We start from the raw sequence: 16,261 nt of genomic DNA, 5'->3' as shown, positions 1-16,261 counted from the left end.
GGCCACGCTTCCAGTACTCAGTGTTGAGAATGCTTCACACACGTTAACTCCTGCGATCTTCTCCCACAACTCTCAGAGGAAATGCTACAATTTCTCCATTTGACCGTCGAGGAAATTGAGGCCCAAGGACATGCACTATTAAAAGGTGGACACCCATTTTCTGGAAGTTGCCACGCTGAAGAAGGAGAGCAGCCTTCTCATTTACTGAGCACCGACTTCGTTTTAAACCTCACCACTCTCACTGTGTATCAAAGAAAGTCCATGAGCTATCCTGTTTTTTTGCCTGTTAAATTAGGGAGGTGGATACAACCAGGGTGTTACCACACTATCTTCTCAGGAGAGGGTGGGCGTGGGGTAAATCTGGGTTTTGAATTTGGAGCCAGAGTTGATACCAAAGCGGCATTTTTGCATCCAGACCACATGCCCCGCTGTGCTGAGGCCTGTGCAGGAGGCCATGTGAGCACTGGCAGAGAGATATTAGGAGAGGGTCCCTAGAAGAGATGATAATTGGACTGGGTCTTGACGAATGAGTAGGAGTTCCCAAGAGAGCAGCATGCTGCAAAGGTCAGAATCCCTAAGGACAAGCCCTGACTTTCCCTCTTAATTGCCAGGTGACTTTCACAAAATCTGTTCACCTCTCTGAGCCTCAGTTTCTTCATCGGCAAAATGGGAATAATAGTCCTGAGGTTGTCAGGATTGAGTGAGATCATGGAAGTATAAGTGCTTGGTCAGCTGTCACTAGGGGAGTAGGAGGGTATGCTGGACAGCTGACCACCCGCTGGGTCTTGTATGCTGCCCAGAGGGCTTATCAGTTCCTCGTGGAAATGATTCTCTGCTCATGAAAAAAAAAGGAGCTAAATGATATCGCTGTTCCACCAATGAGTAAACTGAGGCTCAGTGAGGTTAAAGAACTGACCCAAGAAAACACAGCTGTGACTGGAAGAGTCGGGATTTGAACCCAGATTCACCTGACCACAAAGACCATCACCATTTCACTGGATCAGCACGAGTGGCTGCCCTGCATCCCATGGGTCCATCTGTCACAATTAAGCTTTTTCTCACGGTTTCACACTAAGGCAGTTTTCAGTTTTGCATTCTTATAAATAACGTTCAGCTGAACGTGTTTGTGCACAAACATTTGCCGTAGTTTACATTATTTCCCAAGACTGATCCTCAAATAAGATTATTGGAGGTAGGAACATTACAATAGCTTTTGATAAATATTTTCAAGTTACTTTCAAAAGGGTCACCATTTTGCAATCCCACCTGCAACCGAAGAGACAGGCTGTCACTGGATTCTCACCAGTTTGTTTTTTAATCTCCCAAATGTCCAAGATGAAATAGGGTATCACATAGATGTGTTGCCTTTATTATTATTATTATTATTACCAATAAAGTGGAGTATTTTTAAGGGCTGTGAATTTAACAGGATGTGTATCAGAAGTCATGGGCCCTGGGGCGGGACTGGAGTCAGGTGTGAAGGCACCCAAAGCAGAGAGTGCTAGTTTCTGGTTGAAGGATTGCGAAAAGGAATGCATGGCCAGGGCGATCAGGGGTTTCTGGAGCCTGGGAACAGGCTTTAGCACTTGCTCTTTCCTCTTTCTGGAGCACTCCTTCCTGGCTCCTCACGAGCTGGGCTCTCAGCTCCACGGGCAGCTCCTCAGAGAGCTCCCCTCGACCCCCTCCATCACAAGGTGCTGTCCTCCCAGTGTCTCTCTGGTTTGTTCTCTTCACAGCCCTCAGCATACCTGAAATGCTTATTCATTTATTTCCCAGGCTGTTTTCTGCCTCTGCCCCTAGAATGTGAGCCCCTTGAGAAGAAGGTTTGTGCTTCACCCAGTGCTTGTATCCCGTGCCTGAAGCGATGTTTTTAATGAATTACTTAAATGTTTCTATTTCTGGGTCATCTTACCATCCAGCAGTGCTATTCCTGTCGGCATCACTTTGCCCAGAAGTGAACCGACCCATTTTCTTGCATCCTGCACCCCCCATCTGCCTCGAACACCACTCGCACCCAACCCCACCCCATCTGCCCCCAACACCACTACACCCCAACCCCACCTGCCCCAACACCACCACACCCCCACCTCATCCCATCTGCCCCCAACACTACTACACCCCCACCCCACCCCACCTGCCCCCAACACCACTACACCCCCACCCCATCCCATCTTCCCCCCAAACCACTACATCCCCACCCCACCCCATCTGCCCCCAATACCACTACACCCCCACTCCATCTGCCCCAACACCACCACACCCCCACCTCATCCCATCTGCCCCCAACACCACTACACACCCACCCCATCTGCCCCCAACACCACTACACACCCACCCCATCTGCCCCCAACACCACTACACCCCCACCCCATCTGCCCCCAACACCACTACACCCCCACCCCACCCCACCTGCCCCCAACACCACTACACACCCACCCCATCTGCCCCCAACACCACTACACCCCCACCCCACCCCACCTGCCCCCAACACCACTGCACACCCACCCCATCTGCCCCCAACACCACTACACCCCCACCCCACCCCATCTGCCCCCAACACCACTACACCCCCACCCCGCCGCCATCTGTCGCCTCACCACTTACATGAGGCATTGTGTCCATAGCAGCCTTTCCTGAAGTCCTTACACCACCGTGTTCTCACACTCTTCCCTCTCTAGGACTCTTCTTCCTGGGTGTCAGGGGTCCCGTTCCTTAGGACTGCACCTCAGAATTCCATTCCCCTCACTGTGTCAGACAGGACAAGTTCACTCTCTCCTGTGGCCAGCCTCTGATGACCCACTAACATCCCTGCTCCCAGAAGGGCCACCCACTCCAGGTCCCCTGTGGAGCAGCAGGCTAGGAAGGCTGACAGAGGTGTTCCAGGGTCCACTGTCCCCTTCTCCCTCCCCCCACTGGGCTCTGTACAGTGACGGAAGTTATCTAGAATGTTAACTCCCCATGAGATGAAGTATGCCATGACCACCCCACACCCATCCTCAGAACCAGAGCCAGAACTGGTACAGACTGCATGGGTTTTAATATTATTTTTTTCTCTGTGTTCTCAAACCATATCAGTCTACCATAACCTTCACATAATAGTATTTCTCCTTTGGAGTCTCTAAGGAACCCCCTGTGTGTGCAGGATTCTAAGTGGCCGGTGCCATCTTCCCTCTTGCCAGTTTCCCTGTGGGCAAGGCCCCAGTGACCCGCTTGTATGCCAGAAGCCACCGTGGCCACTCTGCTGCCAACTCCACAGAGATCGCCAGCCAGTGCTTTTTGGCTGAGCCCGAGTTAAGATGACGGCCTCAGGGGCCCAGGGTGAGGGGATCTGTGGGGTTCAAATGAGTTTCCATATTCAGAGGGAGGAAAAGACTGTCACCTTTAAGAAACAAGTTGACCTGAATGAGTGGTTTTAACTGTAAGGCAAAGCATAGGAGTGATTTGGTGCTAATGAGTATTGATTACAGAGACGAAGCAGGTTAATTGAGTGAGTTGGGAAGTTGGTTGCTAAGGTAACATCTCACTTGGAATAAAATCATCACAGTGAGTGCAAACTGTATCTGGATAAGGACCAGAGGTGCAGCTGAATCCTTCCTGGTTTTGGACCAAGAATATGAGCATCGAAACATTGGAAAGTACTGGAGGAGGGAATTTTAACCAAGGCTAATTCCTTTCTACCAAGAAGATATATGCAAATGAGCTGGAGAACAGAAGCCCTTGTCTTCTCTGGATCTCTTTGTCCACAAGATGCAGGAGAGAAACCGGGGGCACCTCTCTATGTCGAGTGGGCAGGACGTCAACTTTCCACTGGAAACAGTGGAAGTGAGAAAAAGGACCTATTTTCCTGAGATTTAAAAGTCAAAGTTTATTTGCATAGAAGTTGATCACAGTTGAGCTTAAGAGAAAGGTGACAGTTTATGCCTAAGGTTTATATTTCTTTACATTTTGCTCTATATTCGATCCTTTTAAATGCTGAAAACCAGCCACTGGAAAGATCAGAGCAAACCTGACGTCCCAATCTAGCAAATATTCAATAACTGGAGGCATGTGTTTTGTTTATTAACTTTACTCTTTATGTCTTATTTTCATATCATTAGCTTTCCTTCACCCTGATCTCCTCAATTGTTTTTACCCTATTATCTGCATATATAATTTGGTAAGCCACTTCAAATTCTTTTTGAAATGAGTCTAAAGAAATAAAATCTGTCATTTCTGTAAGGTGTTGTAACAATAACATGTACATTTTGAATAGAAAAACCAAAGAAACCTAATCTCAAGCTTTATATCCCACTTCTTAGTTACCCCACCTGGAGAAGTCCTTCCTGACATGCCTGTTATGGTGCTCACGTGATGGCAATGAACAGAACCCCCGAGTTAATATCTAAAAAGAGATGATAGACCTCCATTTGCAACTAGCAAGGGAATGAAACTGTCACAGCCTGTAAAAATGAAGAAAATGATTATTTTTTTGAATGGGCCATGTCTCGCTCTAGCCTCTGCAGAAAAGTTAACAAAAAAATAACTGGTATAAATCTGTGTGAATTGATATGGATGAGGCGCAATTCAATTATGACCATCAAAGTCCTGCTGGATTATCACACTCTAGACTGTGAGCACCTATTCTCCTTTCCTCTGAGGATAGAGCAAAAGGTAGGAGGGTGACCTCCTTGTGTAAGAATTCTTAATGCATAGACAAGATTTGAAATAACTTTGTTTTTATTGTCACACACCACACTTATTACCTTGGTGATAAAAATTCCAGCTATTTCTCCATGCACACATGCAAACATATCTTTTTCTAACAAATTGGAGGTATATATTGTACCTTTTTGAAACTTGCTTTTTATTTACATAATAATATCTCGTGAATATCCACACCAATGAGTTACAAGCTACAACATCATTTTAAAGGCTACATAGAAATCCATTCTGTGAATGGAACATCTTTTATTTATGTATTCACCTGTTTTGTGCATTTAAGGTTAGAAGTGTTTTTTGTTTGTTTGGGGGGTTTTGTTTTGGGTTTTCTTGTTTGCTGTTAAAAACAGCACTTGAAAATCATCCTTGTAATTAAATCACCAGTGCTTCCATGAGTTTCTCCTTTGAAAACGTTTTAAGAAGTGAAAATTCTGGGTCAGTTTGTCTTCAAATTATAAAGCTTCTCATAGGTAGTTCCAAATTGTAGAAAGTTTGAAAAATCCAGTTTACATCTGGAAACCATGTCTTTATTTTTTTTATTTATTTTATTTATTGTTTGTGGCTACATTGGGTCTTCATTGCTGCACACGAGCTTTCTCTAGTTGTGGCGAGTGGGGGCTACTCTTTGTTGTGGTACACGGGCTTCTCATTGCAGTGGCTTCTCTTGTTGAGGAGCACGGGCTCTAGGCGCATGGGCTTCAGTAGTTGTGGCACACGGGCTTAGTTGCTCCGCGGCATGTGGGATCTTCCCGGACCAGGGTTGAACCCATGTCCCCCCTGCATTTGCAGGCGGATTCTTAACCACTGTGCCACAAGAGAAGCCCCTGGAAACCATGTCTTTAAAAAGATAATTATTTAAGTAATCATAGAGAAAAATCCGAAAATAATATGACCAAAATATGGAAGTCAAAATCATTCATAGTTTTGCTGTCCCTACATAATGTGTGTTATTGCCTTGGAATCCTCCACCTCTCTGTCTCTGTCTCTTTTTGTCTCTGACTCTTTCTCTGTCTCCCCGGTATCTCTGCCTCTGTCTCTTTCCCTCTCTTGCCCCCAAATCTATCTGTCTACCTACCTACCTATCTCTTGCCCTCTCTCTCCTCCCCCTGTCTCTCTCTCTTTCTTGCCCTCTGTCTCACTGTCTCTGTCTCCTGTGTCTCTCTATCTCTCTGTCTTACTCTTTTCTGTGTCTCTCTGTCTCATTCTGTCTCTGTTTCTCTCTCCCCCATTCTCAACAAAGCCAGGGTCACATCTCACACAGGGCTTTGTGGTCTGGGCGGCATTAATAGTTCCCCACACGCAGGCAGAACCTGCGAGCTGGCACAGCACTTTCTCATGTTGTTGTCACCTTTTTCCAGGCAAGACCCCGAGGCTCAGGGCACTCGCTCCTTGCCCGAGGCCCACAGCTCCTAAATGTCTCCAAGTCAGGATTTTCAAGACTCCATGACGTCCCAGCCATTTGCTGAGCCCACACATGTGTCAGGCAGCTAATCCCAAACCTCACCCAGCCCCAGGCTGTCCCCAGGGAGCCAGGGGTCCCACCAGGACAGGGACTGGGGGCAGCGGAGGAAGCTGCGGACACTAGCCGTCTGCTTCTCCCCTCCACCCTCCGCCCTCCTCTCCTCCCTGGACACCAGGCTAACTCATGCATCAGGTCCCAGCCTCTGTGCTGCCTCTCCAGGAGCCCTCCCCTCCCCACACCCGAGTCCAGTTTGGCCGCCCTCCTCGGGCCTCTCACAGGAGCCGCTTCTCACCCCTGGCCTCACATGCTCACACACATGCTCTCATAGCCGGTTTCCCTGCTGTCCAAGGCTGAGCGTCCCTGGACTCAGGGCAGGAGCTGGACCCACCATCTCCTCTCCAGTGCCTGACACACAACACACACCAGGGAAGGTTTGGCAAAGGAATGCACAGGGTCATTCTGGGCCCCAGCAGCCCTCCCCTCCCTTCCCCCTTCCCATCTCTTCTCTTCTCCTTTCTCTCATCTCCGCTTGTCTCCTCTGCCCATCTCTGTCTACACTTTCTTCTTCTTTGATCGCATCAAATCCCATGACTTTAAATACCACGTCTACACTCAGCTCCCAAATGTCTCTTCCCTGAATTCCAAACCCAGTATCTGTACTCACATGGCCCCCACGCATCTCAAACACAACACATCGAAAAACAAGCTCTGGGTGTTCTCCTCGAAAAGCCAGTTGTCCAGCATCCCACCCCCAGCACCATCCCGGGTCTGTGCCCTCTCAGTAAACAACATCAGCCATCCACCCAGTCGCTCAAGACAGAAATCAGGAGTCATCCTTTATTCTTTCCTGTTTCTCATCCCCTACGCACAGTCCGCCAGCTAGTTCTGTCTACTCTACGCGCAAACTATGTCACACTCAGTACCGCCCTCCCTCTCCATTGCCAGCACTGCAGCCCAGGCACCACCATCTCCATCCTGGATGACTACGATGACCTTCCTCCTGGCCTCCTTTCCTGCCCCTCTCCTACCACTCCCCACGCAGCAGCCAGAGGGAGCTGCTTCTTACCGAAATCAGGTCAACGCACTCTCCTGCTTAGAACCTTCCAGTGGATTTCACTGCCCTTAGAATAAACCACATTTCACATCCCAGCCTAAGAGGCTCTGCAGGGTCTGGCCCCTGTCTGCCTCGCCAGCTCATCCTGGGCCTCCCTCCCCCTGGCTCACCACCTCCAAGCTCCTCTGACCCCTTCCAGCCTCGAGGACACAGCAAACCCATTCCCACCTCCAGGCCTTTGCCCATGCTGTGCCACCTGCCGGGGTCTCTGGTCCCTCTCCTGGCTAACTCTTCCCACCATTCAGGTCTCTCATCCTTATATGTCACCTGTGCAGAGAAATCTTCCCTGACCACGCACCCTCTCTAAAGAATGTTCCCTCGTTATCCTCTATCTCAATGTACGACTTACCACAATGTGTATTATACTGATTTCCCTTTTTCTCCATCTCTCCAGCAGATGCTCCATAGGGCAGAAACTAGGTCATCACATAGCAGGTGCTCAATAAAAATTAACTGACCAAATAATGAAATGGTTAAGTGCGCAAATCTGCCACGTGACAGCTGCGGGACCTTGGACAGGGTCCTGCACCCTCTTCGCCTCAGTGTCTTCTGTTATAAATTGGAAAGAAGAATCTGCCTCATAGGGTTATCATAAGGAGTAAATGAGATGAGGTTACGTGCAGCTTTTCGCACAATAAATGCGTTAAAAGCACAATAAGTAAATAAGCGCTCAATAGATACAAGTATTTTTCAACACATTTGTTGGTTGAATAGCAGTCCTATACAGCACGTATTCAGAGATGGGATCCAAGGCTCACAAAGAGGGAGTGACTTTTTCAGGGTCACGTGACTAATGAGTGTGGCGTTAGGGTCCCCTCCCAGGTCTGTCCAATGGCAAATGTGTCGATGATGTATCGATTCTCCGAAACAGGGTGTACGTGGGGGCCATGGTGTATAGACGGTGGTTGAATAGACCTGGAGTTCAGAGACCAGCAGGGCCAGGGGAGAAACAGAATGAAGAGAATGCAGCCCTGGTAGAGGAATAGCCCAGGGTGCGGGGACAGAACGGGAGGGACATCAAGTGATGGCCACATAAAGACTTACTTACACCCAATTTGCCTAAGTAGAAGGGAATTTGGATCTCCATGTCCTGAGTTTAATGTGGGGTCCTGGAGCAACCGGCGGACTCTACATGCTGGAATTACCTCCTCTCTGACCCTGGGGACTCTCCTATCCCTGCCAAGGTGGAAGGGCGGGGGGGTGGGGGGACTCAGGCAGCAGAGTGTCTCCCTTGGGCATCTCCTCAGGATGCTGAGGCCAAGGGAGACAACGCATCAGCAGGTGGGCTAGGGTCCAGGCCCATCCTGGAAAAGGCTGACTGTGAGTTTCCATGGAGCCCGTTGCCATGGTAACCAAACCTCAGCGGCAGGACTCCAGCAGAGCCAGGAAAGACAAGCTCCTTTCTTGTCCATATCCCAGGAGCCTAACAGGAGCGGGGTGCGGAGGGAGGTGGGCACAATCAGGCTTTCTGAGCCAGGATGGAGGTGGGGGCAGGGAGAAGTGGAGGTTGTCTTCCTGCTCAACGGGTCAGCCATAAAGCACAGGAATGTGGCACCCTATTTCACGCCTCGGTGCCTTTGCTCACCATTCCTTCCCACGGGCTGCCCTCCCCCAACCTCTGGCTCCCCGAGTACTCCCCTCAGTCACCCGTGCCTCACTTTCTACCTGCTGACCCTGCAGGCAGAATCAGCCCCTCCCACATCTGGCCACCCAGAGTCCTTCTTTCTCATACATTCCCAGTATGTCTGGCTCCCCCAAGAGCTTGGGGAGGGGGGGTGGTGGTTAAGAGCACAGGCTCTGGAGTCAGAGAGACCTGAGTTCAAATCCCAGCCCTGCCAATAACATGTGGGGTGAGTCACAGTGAGCCAGGTACCCCTCTGAGCCTCAGCTTCCTCCCCTGCCACTGTCCAGCTGTGTGAGCTTGGGCAAGTTTCTTTTCCTTTTTTAATAAATTTATTTATTTGTGGCTGTGTTGGGTCTTCATTGCCGTGTGCGGGCTTCTCACTGTGGTGGCCTCTCTCGCAGAGCACGGGCTCTAGGCGCGCAGGCTCTAGAGCGCAGGCTCAGCAGTTGTGGTGCACGAGCTTGGTTGCTCCACGGCATGTGGGATCTTCCCGGAAGACCAGGGCTCAAGCCCGTGTCCCCTGCATCGGCAGGCGGATTCCTAACCACTGTGCCACCAGGGAAGTCCCATCTTGGACAAGTTTCTGAACCTCTCTGAGGCTCAGTGTCTTCTGAGAAATGAAGTGATGCCCGTGTCTGAGGCACAGTCAGTATGTAATAAATGTCAGTGATTATTCTCGGCTCTGCCTCTCTGTCCCATTGGGAGTGGAGTTCCAGCCCCCACCCAGTTTTTCCCCGGGCTCAGTTTTTCCCCGGGCTCACACCCAGATCCCCAGCCCTGTACTGAGCCCCTCTTCTGCCAGGACTCAGGCCTGGCATTGCCCATGATTTTCAGGGCAGTGTCTTTGAGGCACGAAGTCTCCCTGGCACTCAGAACAGAGCTGACATTTCCAGTCCAACGCCTGTGAGGAAGCCTTGTTATGGAGGATAGATCCCCTTGGGCATGCTGACAGCAGGGCCAGCCTTTGGGCTGTGTGTGTGTGAGTGTGTGTGAACGGCTGGTGGCAGATGTTCTGATACACACTCAGACACACACACAGTCTCGTCGTGTACCCACATTCTCACAAATTCTCTCACACATGCACCCCACACAAACCTGACAAAGGAAGGTGCAAGGGCATCCCTGGTCACTTTGGTCAGTATCCCAGAGGCCACCCTGTGACCCTATTTCTCCCCAAACTTCCCCCTCTGGAGCCCAATCCCAAGGCTTTCTGTTTTTATGGAGCAGGTGAGGGGCAAAACAGCGACCCTTCTCAGTCTCCTGAACCTATGACTCAGGCTATGGAAGTGAAAAGGCCAGGTCAGCGGCCAGACAACGGGTCTATCTGGACACTGTTCTCTACCTTTGGAAGCACCCAGATACCTGGGATCAGGCAGATAGCACTCCTGCTCCCAGCCCTGCTGAAGTGGGCCCAGCTAGGGACTGTCACACTGTCCCCCATCCTGCTGCCACCTCCCTTTGAGTTCCCTAGCTGAGGCTTGGGTCTCCAATCCCCAGCCCTTCTGTTCCATCCTGGGCATCCGAGTCCACAAGGAGGAGGCAAAGCCACACCCCCTGCCTTCCTGGTGTCCCTCCATAGCCATCCTGAGCAGGAGGCAGGGAGGTGGTCACCTCCCCCAAGCCACAAGCTGATAAACACTGAATGACACTGATGGAGCCCTTACTCTGTGCCTAGGTACTTTACTGGTACTGTCCCTTGATCCTCATGATAACTCCATAAGGGAGGACAGCTTATAGTCCCCATTTTATAGATGGGGGCACTGAGGCTCGGAGAGGTAAAGAAATACGGCTAAGAGGGTATTCCCCAATGCAGGGTTCGATCCCTGGTCCGGGAAGCTCCCACATGTCGTGGAGCAGCTGAGCCCGTGCACCCCAACTACTGAGCCTGCGCTCTAGGACCCATGTGCTGCAACTACTGGGCCTGTGTCCTGCATCTACTGAAGCCAGTCTGCCTAGAGCCTGTGCTCCGCAACAAGAGAAGCCACTGCAATGAGAAGCCAGTGCACCTCAACGAAGAGTAGCCCCCGCTCACCACAATTAGAGAAAGCCAGCACGTAGCAACGAAGACCCAACACAGCCAAAAATAAATTAAAAAAAAAAAAAAGAGGGTATCTCCATTGGAATTTAAATTCAGTCTGGGTGCAGAGCTCAGGCTCTTGAGTATTCGATACATTACGTCTCCTCAGCCACACTGCACTGAGCGCTGGGGGCCCAGTTCCCCTCCCAAAGGACTGTGAGATCCATGCAAGTAAGGGACAGAGGCGAGCAGAATGCCGGATCCATTCATTCATTCAACGAATGTTTACTGAGCCCCTGCCACGTGCGAGGCCTGCACAAGGCTCTGAGAAGCTGCAGTGAAAAGAGCAAACAAAAATCCTTGGTCACATGGGGCAGTCATTTTAGTAGGGGAGAAACAATAAACAAGGTAAATAAATAAAATAATAGTTTGTTAGGAGTAAGTGCTAAAAAGAAAAGTAAAGCAGGGAAAGGGGATTATGAAGTGCTGAGGGGTGTGGGAGACATTCTGATTCTAAAAAGCCAAGAAGGTGATACTTGTGTTAAGACCTGACGTGAGCAAGGCCATGCACTATGTACACGCATCTGGGGGAAGAGGACTGCAGCTTGCGGGAATAGCAGGTGCAAGGGCCCTGAGGCAGGAGCGCGGCTGGGTAGCCCAGAGTCAGCCTGGCCAGTGTAACTGGAGTGAAGTGAGAGGAAGGGGGAAAGTCGGAGTAAGGTTGGACGAGGCTGGGGGGCACCCAGACCTGGACGGTGAGACTTGTGTGGTTGATCATGGGGAATCTGGCCTGTACTCAGGTGAGATGGGAGGCCATGCAGCGAGGTGACATGACAGAGCTGCCTGGAGGAGGGGGCTTCAGACCTACAGCCAAGTGGGCTTTCAAACACCCAACCTCTGCATTAGACAGATATCACCTCGGGTAGCACCTTGGCAGCACTGGGCAACCAAAGGCCTCCCAGAGAGGCAAGGCCAGCCCACCGAGACCACCTGGTATCAGAGAACCAACCAGAACACAGCTCTTGCGCAGGCCCAGAGAGAGCAGGGCTGAGTTCACTCAGTGCCTTCCCCCAGACTAGCTCTTGAGCAACAACAGGGGTCAGGGACAGGCAGAGAGAGGCCTGGTAGATGCCCCTCTGCACCCCCCTCCCTATCACAAGCAGTTTGGTTATAAAAAGGCAGGGAATGAATCCGGCTCAGGTGTCCAGTTGTGGGGAGCCTGGCCCAGGCTGGAAAGGCTCTGATTATTCGTGTCTACAGGGCCACCAGCTCCCTTTGACAGGAAGAATAACCCCTCAGGTCTGTAGAGAAGTGTACATTCTGTAATGTGCTTCCCATTCAAAGGAGGGGAAAACTGAGGTCCAGAGAGAGGAAGGGTTTGCCCGCAGCCCCACAGATAAGTGACAGAGCTGAGACTTGAGCCCACGTCAGCCTCACTCCACACCTACTGGCTCTTCCGCATGCCCTAGCTGGTGACTGGGTTACCATTTAGGGTTAGCATTTCAGCCGAGGCAGCAGCACCGTCTATACTTGGAAGTTGTATGGGAAAAGTTCCAAGAGGGAGCACATTTAGTATTAAAAAGAATAAGGCATGTGTAGTTTACCACAATAAAAATATAAATAAAACAATAACAACAAATAGTAGGTATAAAATGGCGCACTATTATCTATACTTACCAACATGCGAGAGACTCATAGTGATGGTGCCTGGCGGTTGTGAGCACTGCCTGTGTGCTAGGACCACGCCAAGCACCTTACAGGCTCCACCTCTCAGGAGACCACCACCCTCGCATTCCAGCCTTTGCACGTGCAACTCTCAGCTATTTCTTCGGATAATTTTGAGGGCCAGTGACCTCAAAGAGCTTTGCCTTCTCTGTGCCTTATGACAGGCTCTTGAACAGTCCCTTTCCTTGTGAAGCCAACACTCGGAAAAATCCTGCCCTGGGGGTCCTCACGCCGTCCCTTAACTAGCTGTGAGGCCCTGGACACGATTTCCTCAAGGTGAGATGAGCCTCAGGTTCCTCATCTAGACGATGGAGGAGAGGTTATTGGTGTTGCGTTGCTCTGAGGTCTAGATATGAGAACCCATATAAAGCAGCTGGGAGTCCATGACACAGGGCATGGTGGTTGCCAGTGGGTAGGAATTGGTCCCTATTCCTGCCAGACTGGGAATAACAGAACGCTGCTTACAGCAGTGGCTTTGAAAATCATATATTGCACTTTTCAGCCTCTAGATCTGTGGTTGCCATTCTTTAGCTGCCTCTGAATCTTCTGGAGGGTTTGTTAAAACAGACTGCTGGGCTTCTCTACCAAGAGGTTTTAATTCTCCAGGAGAGCTGCGGTGGGGTCTGAGAATCTGCATTCTAATGAGTTCCCAAGTGTTGCTGGCCCTGCCGGTCCAGTGTCGACTGTGAGGACCACTGTTCCGGCTCTCAACGTTGGCTGCACACTTGCCATTGACCTGGGAGGGCACTAAAAAGCTAATGTTTCTGGGCACTCACACATGCCAGTCACTGTCCTAAATACTTTACATCTAATAATTCATTTAATCCCCATAACAAGCCCATGAGTGGGGTAATAGCAATATTCCCAATTTACACTTGTGTCTAACTGATACACAAGGAAGTTGGGTCATTTGTCGAGGGTCAAACAGCCAGAAAGTGATGGGGTGGGATTTGAAACACTGGTGGGTCCTCACTTTGACCACTGGGCCACAGAGAATTAACTTTTGTGAAATAAAGATGTCTTCAGTTGCGGCAGGAAATCCCACTTTGCATCTACTTTTTGCTCTGGAAGCCTTTCAGGGACTTTGGGCCAAACGCGATGCGATGCAGACTCGTAAGTATGTCTTTGGCTTACGTTTTCCAAAGCACATTTGCAGGCTTCCTCGTATTTTGATGGCAACTCTCACTACCACCCTTCCCCCAATCCATACTCCAGCCAAATAAATTACTTTGTAATTTAATCCAATTAAACCAACATTTATTAAATGCATACCTTGTGCCAGTCACCAGGCTACAGCCCGAGGACACAGAGATGCTGAGACTCTGAGACGCTGGAAGGAAGCAACGTGCCCAAGGGTGATTTCAAGGCAGAGCCCAGCAACTCCATCCAGTGCCCTGGCCCCGAGGAGCAAGGAGCAGGGAGAGGAAGGTAGCGGTGTGGGCCCTGCAATGCTGGGCTTTCCTCCCACGGAAACCCACAGGCCTGGGATCAACACAGCCTCTGAGGGCTCTGGGAGAAGGGACTCCATGTTGGCGGCTAGCCGGAACCAGGGGAGGGGCATGAACATCCAGGCTTAGAACAAGAAGCAGCTGCGGCTCAGACCTGCACCCTGGCTCTGTCCCTCCCCGCCCCCAGCCAGGCGCCTTTCCTACCAAAAGGGGCAATTACTCCGGGCAACCTGGAAGGCCCTACCGGGGATCTAATTTCCCAACATGACTGATCTGGGCTTTTATCTCCAGATGAGGTCATACATGAAATCCCCGTATCTTTGTTCATAATGTTAATTTGTAAATGTGACTAAGGTAAATAACCATCATTTTTGTCACCCCATTTTGGACACATCTTCATTTTTCTTTTTTTTTTTTTTTTTTTGCGGTACGCGGGCCTCTCACTGTTGTGGCCTCTTCCATTGCGGAGCACAGGCTCCGGACGCGCAGGCCCAGCGGCCATGGCTCACGGGCCCAGCCGCTCCGCCGCACGCGGGAGGGATCCTCCTGGACCGGGGCGTGAACCTGCGTTCCCCGCATCGGCAGGCGGACCCTCAACCACTGCGCCACCGGGGAAGCCCCTCTTCATACTTGTTTTAAACCATATCCAGAAGCCTTAAAAAGAGAAGTAGTCCAAGCCTCTCTCCATCTCTGAGAGGCTCTGCTGACAGACAGGGGGACAGCAGACCGGAGAGGACCTTGCCTAAGGTCACACAGCGAGCCAGCGTAAGAGTCCAGACCAGAACCCAGGACTCCCGAACCCTAGCCAGGTCTCCCTGAGGTTCTAAAGGACACCCTTACCTGACAAACCTGCTCTTAGGTGTCCCAGTCCTTAAGTGGCTTCCGTAGCCACCATTATGCTGGTCACCCTAGCCCAGACCTCCCCACAGACAGCCCCACCTGGACATCTCACAAGCACCTCAGGCTCTGTGGGTCCAACTCTAAATTAACCACCTTTCCCTTGAAATCATTCCCCCCTCCCCATGTTCCCTCTCCTCCCATCCTCAGAGGCTCAAGCCAGAACCATGGGTGTTACCCTGGGCACCTGTCTCTTCATCACCCCCACAGCCTCTAATGAACCAGCAAGCCCCGTCCCTTCTACCCGTCTTTTCCATCTCTTGAACCCATCCACTCTTCCCATCCCCTCCAGCACCACACAAATGCCGGCCTCTTCATTTCACCCCTTATCTATCAGAACAACCTCTCCCCTCCAGTTCATGCTTTCCTTCCACAAAAGCTGGAGCCCCTACTGTGGACTGGCACTGTGCTCTGTGCTGGGACTCAGGGTAGAGCAAGACACATGAGATCCCAGCTGCCAGCAAGATTGCAGGATACCCACATCTGACCGTGCCTCTCCCCTGCTCAGATCCCTTGGGTGGCTTCCCATCAGCCCTGGGATCACATGCAAACTCCCAGGTATTCACATTCCTGGACCCTCTACCCACAAGGATCCATCCACACTGCTATCCTGCTATCCTGCCCCACCCAAGCTGATCCGAACAAGCTATCATCCATTCGCCCAAACACATCAGCTCAAAGGATACCTTCTCCAGGAAGCTGCCCTGGCTGAGCCCTCACACCTGACAGGTGAGTTTTGCCCTCCTCTGGAATCCCAAAAAAATGAGCTTTGCCCTCCTCTGGAATCCCAAAAAAGCCCAAGGTTTGTATGTCTCCCTCCCTGACTGAGCTGTAACTCCTGGAGCCCAGGAGACTGAGCCAATGCCAGCACAGAGCAGCCTCGCCCCGAGAGGCACCCTATGTTGTGTTGATGGATGGACGGGTGGAAGGGTAGAGAAGTGCAACTACCTTTTTCGGTCACTCGTTCCAGTGCCTACGCACTTGTCGTTTTCTGGAAGTTCCCCCAGTTGTGTTACCTAATCCTCTCTGCTCTAATTACTGAAGTTTATGCCTGTTCCTTCTCTAAGTCTGTCCTCTCCTCCCTTCCTTGCTCCAAAGCACAGAACATCCGGCCTTCCCCTTGACTGGGTGACAAGTCAACAAGAACAAATACCTGTGAGGCACATCAGAGAAAGGCCTAGCCCGGGCCCTCACCAGGGTCTCAAGAGCTGGGCCCGGGGCCCAGATCTTTCCAACAGACTCGGGAAGAAGGTGCCTCGGAGGCTGAGGAGGCAGG

This window comes from Grampus griseus (assembly GCF_964374135.1).
Source record: "Grampus griseus genome assembly, chromosome: 1".
NCBI lineage: Eukaryota > Metazoa > Chordata > Mammalia > Artiodactyla > Delphinidae > Grampus > Grampus griseus.
The sequence above is the reverse complement of the archived record's forward strand: the minus strand, read 5'-3'. Positions refer to the sequence as shown.